This window comes from Aptenodytes patagonicus, chromosome 1 (assembly GCF_965638725.1).
Source record: "Aptenodytes patagonicus chromosome 1, bAptPat1.pri.cur, whole genome shotgun sequence".
Taxonomy (NCBI): domain Eukaryota; kingdom Metazoa; phylum Chordata; class Aves; order Sphenisciformes; family Spheniscidae; genus Aptenodytes; species Aptenodytes patagonicus.
In genome coordinates this window covers 126,933,259-126,942,530 of record NC_134949.1, presented here as the reverse complement: position 1 = coordinate 126,942,530, position 9,272 = coordinate 126,933,259, and positions in this window count along the sequence as shown.

Genomic DNA, 9,272 nt, shown 5'->3' with positions numbered 1-9,272 from the left:
CGCGGCTGCGGATCGCCGCCCGGCCGCGGGAGCTGTGCGGCGGACCGGTCTGCCCGGGACCCTCCCCGCCGCGCCGCGGAGGAGGGCGCCCCGCGGCGGTGGGGCGGGCCGCGGCTGGGCTCCGCACGGCTCGGCTCGGCTCGGCTCGGCGGGCTGCCGGGCACCCCCTCCGGGGCCGGCCAGGCCGGGCCGCGGCGGCCGGTAGCTGGTCCGTGCCGGCAGCGCGCTCCGCAGAGGCTCCGGGCCGCCTCTGTAACGGCCGGCGAAGCCTGCGAGGCGAAACGCTGCCCCCGGCCCGGCCTCCCGCGCCGGCCGCGACTCCCCGGGCCCCGCCGCTGAGGGGGCGGCGGCGGCGGCTCCTCGGCGGCGCCCACACCGCCCCCCCTCCGGTCCGCCGCTGAGAGAAAAGCCGCTCCTTGAGCCGGTGCTGCCTGCCGTCCCCGCCGACCCACCTGTCACCCCGGCGGCCTCTCCTCTCCTCTCCCACTCCAGGCGCTCCAGAGTGGCGGCCCGCAGGCGGCCCGACGCCCTCTGCGTTGCCCGGCATCGCCAGTGCGACCCCCAGGCAGGCCGCTAGCCCCGGCCCGGGTGGGTGTGCACAGGTGCTTCACTGCAGCGCTGTCGGCTGCCTGCCTGAAATACGCGAAGGTATTTCTGGTGCCAAACCGCAAACGTTAAGAAATCACGCACCAGGTCATCTGAAAACTGACAGAAAAATTAGGTGGCACTTCTTTGAAGAAGAAATAAATTAATTATTTGCCTTCTGGTTTCGTGATCCTGCAAGTGCTTTTCCATTTTCAGCACCCACATATATTTCAAAGCTGTTATGTAAATGCGTACTTTCAGCTGCAGGTGTATTTCTTTATCGTGACCACCTCACCAGTGCTGGTAACTGCGCTGTTTATTTCATCCAAAACCGGATAGCTGCTTACAGTTACCTTGTGCAGGTTTTAATTTATCTGTATAACTGTTTGTCCCTTGTAGAGTCTTATCACCTGCCTGGCACAAGCAACCCGCTTAAGGCACTCACTAAAATGTTCAGTTTTATTTTGTCTCTTCCCTCTCCTCTTGCACTGCCTATGCCAGTAATTCCAATAACAGAAACTCCCTGACTCCCAGTAGGATATTACTTAGGCCCCACATTTCAAACGCTTAGATGCGTGCTTGGCTTTGCTCCACGATCCCAGTGGCATCTTTCCTTCACTTTCTCCCAGTCGCTACACAAGCCTGTCTCCCTTACAATGACGTTTGCAGAACCAGGGTCTCGGAGTTGCACCAGACCGTTGCAAATGCAGACGGGTGTTGCTCAATCTGCTGCCGTTAAGCTTGTCAGTGGCAGGTGATGACTGCTGCTCAGGCTCACATCCTTCTAGCTGAGATTTGTAAGTAGTGAATCAGAGGTTAAAAAAAAGTCTTCACTTCATCTCCCCAAATGCTACAAAGTTCCTACTTGAAAAGCTAATGCACTGCTCTTGATTAGTATCAGTCTTGCCTTCTAAGAAGATGATTTTGGTTCACAGATAAAAGCAAAAGCCGCTACCCAGCATCAAAAGGTCTCGCATTAGCACAGCTTTTACAGAACTGTCATGCAGTGTAAGACAAACCACAGTTTCATCCAGTGTCTCGGGGAAAGGACAGCGCGTAGTGGCTTTTTGACAATACAGTCCCATGTCCGTTGCGAATCCAAAAGAAAAATCATCTGCCCCAAGCCCCCATCAGCTCAGCTGAAATGGCTGGTGCCCTGGGCAGTAGGGGTGAGTTTAGCGGCTCAACACTTGGAGGTGGAGCACGAACAGGCATGTCCCAGAGCCGCTTCAGCTCTCCATGTTTACAGTCCCCCGTATGACAGTGCATGAACCGGACAAGGAAATACTTCAAGCCTTGTTATTCTGGGCATGTGTATCATGGAAACGCCATTGTCTTACAGAGAGGGCATTTGTTCCCTGGGGTGGAAAAGCCCGCTCTAACATCAGATATAGATGGGGTAACTACAGCCAGAGCAGAGCATCTATGTATGTTGATGTTTGTAATTTCTCCTGTAACAACCATTTAGCAGAGACAAAACTAGACAGGGAACGCTCCTCTAGGAAAAGGGATCTGCGTGAATCGTGGCTGCACTTTTGCACCAGCACGGGAAGGCAGGCAGGCACCATCTATTCTGGCCGGTGCGCACACACACACACAAATGAAGATTTGTCCCTTCACAGCAGAAAAGGTCAGACCCATCACAGTGCACTTGTCTGTATACACGATTAGCCATCCCAAATTATCACAACTATCGTCATCATGCAGGATCCTCGTATTTTTTAAATTGATGTTGGCTTGGCCTTTTTGAAGTGCCTTAAAGAACGTAACCTTGCCTGAGTACCTTTCTGTCTTCAGTTACACGCAACTTGCAAAAAAGCACGAGCCAAGCAGCCACAAAACCCCCTGATATTTTTCCTATTTGAAGTAGAAACTGCATCTCCCATTAAAATAAAGGCCCCTCCTACTCCATTCCTCTAACATCGCAGAAACCTGCTGGCTGCCACACTTGGCACAGCTGCTCCCTCTGCTATGCCAGTGCTGGCCACCAGCAGCTGCAGTTGCCAGAAGCCATCAAATAAGTAAGAAGGCAGAGAGAAGGAGGAGCAGCGTGAGCTTGTGCTGCCGGTGGCACAACAGCCTGCGGGCGCAGACTGTCAAAGGAGGGCCAGAGGTCGGTTGGAGATAAAAAGGGGTCTGCAGCCAGGAGTAAATGGTTAAAGAACATAACACAAAACCCCATTTTTTAAAATAACATATGTAATCCAGAGCCTCACAGAGAACAGCAGAAAGGACGTTTTGCCAGTTCCTTTCTAGAAGGAAATAGAGATGCTGGATACGGTCCAGTAAATGGTTGTATTGGGTAGCAAGCGTGGCAGCAGCTTGGCTTTCTAAGCCTCTGGCAATGTTCACACTAGAGGAAATAGAAAAGGGCGTGTTCTTGTCTGCAAAACCAAACAGAAGTAAAGATGTATGAGTTGACAGATGCTTACGTATGCTTCTGCTGGCACTTCTCTCAGAAAAGATAATCTAATTTCCTTGTTGACAGTTAAATCTCACTTCCACTGAACAAGAGTGGTGCTCTTAACTCCTCAAGCCCTGATGTAGCAAAACGCTTTGAAGTCAGTGGATGTCATCATAGTCCTTCCTTTGCTAGGCTGAACCTTCATGCTGGCTGAACAGAGGTCTGAATGCAGACTATTGCAACCTTTAGCTGATTAATGTATTTATTTTCCTTCCAGTAAATTGCACGAGTATATTTTATGATTCATAATTGCACAGATGGAAAAGGCTAATCTGTTTAGCCACTGAGTGATCTCTTTGTCTTAGGGGATCAGAAAAGTTCGTAACTTCTTTACATAATAATGGGGTTGTTAAATAGTATTTTACTATATAAAAATGGATATTTACTTCGACTTTATTCCACACAAGTAGGAGAATTCTCAGGACTGATATAATCATGGCTTTTAGTTGCCTTTATTAGTTTTACATGCTTTGTTTTCCCAACAGAGCAGCTGGGATATTGTATAAGCAATTCAGATCAACACTGGGTGCAGTCCAAATAGAACCTGCCGTTGAGCTTTGGCAGGCAAAAAAAAAGTAATATCCAAAAGAGCCAAAACAGAAAGAGGCTGTGAAGGATATGGCCGTATGGCTGGGAATAGACAGGTGTAGCCCTGCTGCGGCCATACTCAGAAAGGGCTGGAGGTAAGCCAGCTGCGGTCTGGAAGCCATCTCTATGAGTTAGCACAGTATATCCTGCCTGTTGATGAGAAATTTTAGCGCCGGCACAGCGCCACACTAATATGACTACATAGTTTCCAGACTGGTACTTTCATCGCATCTAGCTTGCCAGAAAGCCAGTGAGAATCACAGTCGGTATCTTTAGGAAAAGAGACCAGCAGACAAGACCGCTGTGCCAGCACAGCCTTTTCCCCAGCCAGAGCAGGACGGTACCCGAGTGCTACAGGCCACTTATGAAGAAAAAAACCTACAGCAAGTGGAACATGGAGGCGGGGGGGCAGTAAAACTGCCTCCAGGCCTCCCACATAAAGATAGATATTGCTACGGCTGCAGGAGACAATTAGGAATAATGGCGTTTATTGGAACCCTGTGAGTTGCCTATCAGTCTCCTGTTCCATTCAGAAAACTGAGATCAGGGGTGCCGACAGTATGCTACTCCGACTCTCCCCAGGGCTTTCCAGAGGGGTGGAGAGTGGGACTGTTAAACCACCTCATGCCGTCTAAGGAAACATCTGTAAAAAAAGCGCTTATAGGAACAGTGGTGTCTATTGGGGTAGGATCTACTGGAGGGAGCCGTGGGCAGAGCTGCTGCACATGACCCGTTGCTACAGGGATCGGTGGCCCCTGTAGCTAGGCTGGAGCTTCCCTGGCTAGAGACCCAGATCAGCTCTCATACCTTCAGCCACCTGCTCACAGAAAAAGGAATGAGAATGTACTGAGAATGCAGAATTAAAAAAAAAAAACAACCCACAACCAAGCTGTATTATTATAAATGGAATCTGTAAAACAATATATAGACCGTCTTTCATTACAAAAGAAGAACATCTATTTTGAGGAACTTATCTTGAAGAATTTAATTCTGCTTCCAGCAGGAAATGGGAGTTTCTCTTGTTACTTTGCCCTTATTTCCACTCTTCTTAAATTGCCTGGAGAGCTGAGTGGAAGTGCAAGAAATGGCTACGGAAACAATTGCTGAGGAGTAAACAGATTGAAATAGGCAGGTAGACTACTGATAGATTTCATTTCTCCGTGCTTGCAGACTTGATCACTGGAAGGTAGTTACATGAGAAGGGAGGACTGAGGTGTATTTTAATAGAAATCAAATACCAGAACAGTTACAAATACCGTGGTAAAATAGAAAGCAGACCACAACAGAGAGCTTACACTAAAGCAATTGCCTTGCAAGTCATGTATAAGCGGATGAAGTACGAAGGTATTGGAGCTGACAGGAATGAGGAGGCAGCAAATTAGTCCCATCTACCTCAACCGTTTCATTCTTCTCTATCGAATTCATTCTGAGTTACCAGGTTAGGACTTCAGATGGTATGGACAAAAGGACTGGGCTGCTTCAGCTTTATGTCATTACAAGCTATGCCTAAATAAAGAAGCTTAGGTTTGGGGTTTTGTTTATTTAATGAGATAAAACCCACTTCCAGAGAGAAGTAGAGAAAAATGTAGTATTAACGCTGCTTTATTCTTATACTGACCATAAGAGATTTTTTCACCCCATGAATGCCAACTGCTTTCTTGGTAGCAGTAGTAACGCTGACTGTCATAAAAGTCTTGAGAAAAGATATTAGCAACAATTTCCTAAACGGAATGGAAGTGACCTGTATATGTCCCTATTGCACTTCAGTGGAAAGGGAGACCCCATGTATAGAAGAAGCACACCACCTTTACCACATCAGAGGTAGTGTGTGCACCCCGCTGTATTTTTATCACCCCTTTGAAGCGAGACACTGATTGCAATGTAGGGGTGAACAAATGGTACTGTTGTTTCTGATATTCATTGTGCAACATGTGTTTTCAAAGCTGTCAGTGCTGGAAGGAGTCCCTGAGGCCAGGCCTGGCACAGCAGCATTTTCCCTGCAAAACCTCAGCACTGCCAAAAGTCTCCCCGCTCCTAACACAGGGTAAAGTCCAAAGAGAGCCGGGAGCATAGCGGGCCTTAAAAGCACCTTTTGGCCATTCCTCCCTACAGAGGAGCTCTCTGGCTAAATTCAAAGTGAGGCCCTGCAAAGCAGGATGAAAGGACAGCCAGGGCTGTCCTCTCCTGCAGGAAGCACCTTACAGGGTCCTGTGCCTAGCAGCCTTTTGCTTTGCTATGTCACTGTCTTTCCCTGTTTGTAAGCACCTCTGGCAGCAATGGCTTCGGCTTTCTCTGGAGCTCTCTCTCCCTGCGGGGCTTCTGCTCAAACTGCAAACCAGGAGCTTCTCCAGGGCAGCTTGCAGCTATGGCAGCTTCTGCCCTCTCCTGCCAGGGCGACCGGCAATCAGTGCTGGCAGCTGCCAGCTGAGCCAGCAGTAAGAGCAGAGCAGATAATCAGCACACCCGCTAACCCTCTCGGGCCTTTCGCCAAATGAAATTGAGATACAAGATCAGCAGGACCTTAAGAATATTTATGGTATTATGTTGGTCCTTTGATGGACCAAAGCCCTGGAGGGAAAAGGGGCTCAAGAAAGCTGGGTAATATTCAAGGATCACCTCCTTCAAGCTTAGGAGTGATCAGAGGAAGTCCGGCAAAAACGCCAGGAGGCCTGCATGGATGATCAAGGAGATCCTGGACAAACTCAAACACAGAAAGGAAGCCTACAGAGGGTGGAAGCAGGTAGCCTGGGAGGAATACAGAGAAATTGTCCGAGCAGCCAGGGATCAGGTTAGGAAAGCTAAAGCCCTGATGGAATTAAATCTGGCCAGGGACATCAAGGGCAACAAGAAAAGATTCTATAGGTTCGTCGGGGATAAAAGGAAGATGAGGGAAAATGTGGGCCCTCTCCAGAACGAAACGGGAGACCTGCTGTAAGGGACGAGGCCCAAGTGACTGTGCTGTGAGCACAGACAATGCCCCAAGAGAAAACTCCAGAAGCCAGCCACGGGGAGGGGCCCAGTGTCACTCTCCTTGACTGACTAATGTCTCAACCACTCCTGAAACCAGGGTGAGAGAAGATTCCAGAAACCTTGGACTGGGGCCAATAAATAGGGGCACACATGAGCCTCCTCGGGGTGCTCTCCACACCGACATCTCCCGTTGGCAGGTCCGACACTGGATCCAGGATTGGTGATCTCTCTCCCCCCCCGTCCCCCCCAGCTCTTTCTCCCTCTCTCTCTCTTCTTTCTCGCTCTTTGCCCTTGATGCTGCTAAGTAACACAAGGCCTACCTCAACTTCTCATAAAGCCGCTTAGCTTATGTGACATATTAATACACAGAGGGTTGATGCTTATAGAGTGTTCGTTCCATTAAAGTTGATGTTCGTGTATGGACCTTGAGTGTTATCTCACCTTAATCCACACCGAGGGGATTTGCAGACCTTAGTCACTCTCCCCTTCTCGTAGGTGGGACATGACACCTGGTTACCCGGGACACGGAGAAGGCGGAGGTACTCAATGACCTTTTTCATAGAATCATTGAGGTTGGAAAAGACCTCTAAGATCATCGAGTCCAACCGTCGACCCAACACCACCATGTCCACTAAACCATGTCCCTAAGCGCCTCATCTACTCGTCTTTTAAATACCTCCAGGGATGGGGACTCAACCACTTCCCTGGGCAGCCTCTTCCAATGTTTCACCACTCTTTCCGTAAAGAAATTTTTCCTTACATCCAATCTAAACCTCCCCTGGCGCAACTTGAGGCCATTTCCTCTCGTCCTATCGCTAGTTACTTGGGAGAAGAGACCGACACCCACCTCGCTACAACCTCCTTTCAGGTAGTTGTAGAGAGCGATGAGGTCTCCCCTCAGCCTCCTTTTCTCCAGGCTAAACAACCCCAGTTCCCTCAGCCGCTCCTCATAAGACTTGTTCTCCAGACCCCTCACCAGCCTTGTTGCCCTTCTCTGGACACGCTCCAGCACCTCAATGTCCTTCTTGTAGTGAGGGGCCCAAAACTGAACACAGTATTTGAGGTGCGGCCTCACCAGTGCCGAGTACAGGGGCACGATCACTTCCCTACTCCTGCTGGCCACACTATTTCTGATACAGGCCAGGATGCTGTTGGCCTTCTTGGCCGCCTGGGCACGCTGCCAGCTCATATTCAGTGGCTGTCGACCAACACCCCCAGGTCCTTTTCTGCTGGGCAGCTTTCCAGCCACTCTTCCCCAAGCCTGTAGTGCTGCATGGGGTTGTTGTGACCCAAGTGCAGGACCCGGCATTTGGCCTTGTTGAACCTCATACAATTGGCCTGGGCCCATCGATCCAGCCTGTCCAGGTCCCTCTGCAGAGCCTTCCTACCCTCGAAGGCTCGGTCTTCACCGGCAAGTGCTCGAGCCTCAACGCCCAAGCTGCAGAAGGCAAAGGCGGGGACTGGGAGAATGAAGAGCCGCCCACTGTGGGAGAACATCAGGTTCGAGACCACCTAAGGCACCTGAAGGTGCACAAGTCCATGGGACCCGATGAGATCATAGAATCATAGAATCATTGAGGTTGGAAAAGACCTCTAAGATCGAGACCAACCGTCGACCCAACACCACCACCCACTAAACCATGTCACTAAGTGCCTCATCTACTTGTCTTTTAAATACCTCCAGGGATGGGGACTCAACCACTTCCCTGGGCAGCCTGTTCCAATGTTTCACCACTCTTTCAGTAAAGAAATTTTTCCTCACATCCAATCTAAACCTCCCCTGGCGTAACTTGAGGCCATTTTCTCTTGTCCTATCACTACTTACTTGGGAGAAGAGACCGACACCCACCTCACTACAACCTCCTTTCAGGTAGTTGTAGAGAGCGATGAGGTCTCCCCTCAGCCTCCTTTTCTCTAGGCTAAACAACCCCAGTTCCCTCAGCCGCTCCTCATAAGACTTGTGCTCCAGACCCTTCACCAGCTTCGTTGCCCTTCTCTGGACACGCCCCAGCACCTCAACGTCCTTCTTGTAGTGAGGGGCCCAAAACTGAACACAGTATTCGAGGTGCGGCCTCACCAGTGCCGAGTACAGGGGCACGATCACTTCCCTACTCCTGCTGGCCACACTATTTCTGATACAGGCCAGGATGCTGTTGGCCTTCTTGGCCACCTGGGCACACTGCTGGCTCATATTCAGCTGGCTGTTGACCAACACCCCCAGGTCCTTTTCTGCTGGGCAGCTTTCCAGCCACTCTTCCCCAAGCCTGTAGTGCTGCATGGGGTTGTTGTGGCCAAAGTGCAAGACCCGGCACTTGGTCTTGTGAACCTCATACAATTGGCCTGGGCCCATCGATCCAGCCTGTCCAGGTCCCTCTGCAGAGCCTTCCTACCCTCCAGCAGATCAACAGTCCCGCCCAACTTGGTGTCGTCTGCAAACTTACTGAGGGTGCACTCAATCCCCTCATCCAGATCATCGATAAAGATATTGAACAAGACCGGCCCCAAAACTGAGCCCTGGGGAACACCGCTCGTGACCGGCCGCCAACTGGATGTAACTCCATCCAGTCGAGGGAGGTGATTCTGCCCCTCTACTCTGCTCTGGTGAGACCCCACCTGGAGTACTGTGTCCAGCTCTGGAGCCCTCAGCATAAGAAAGACACAGACC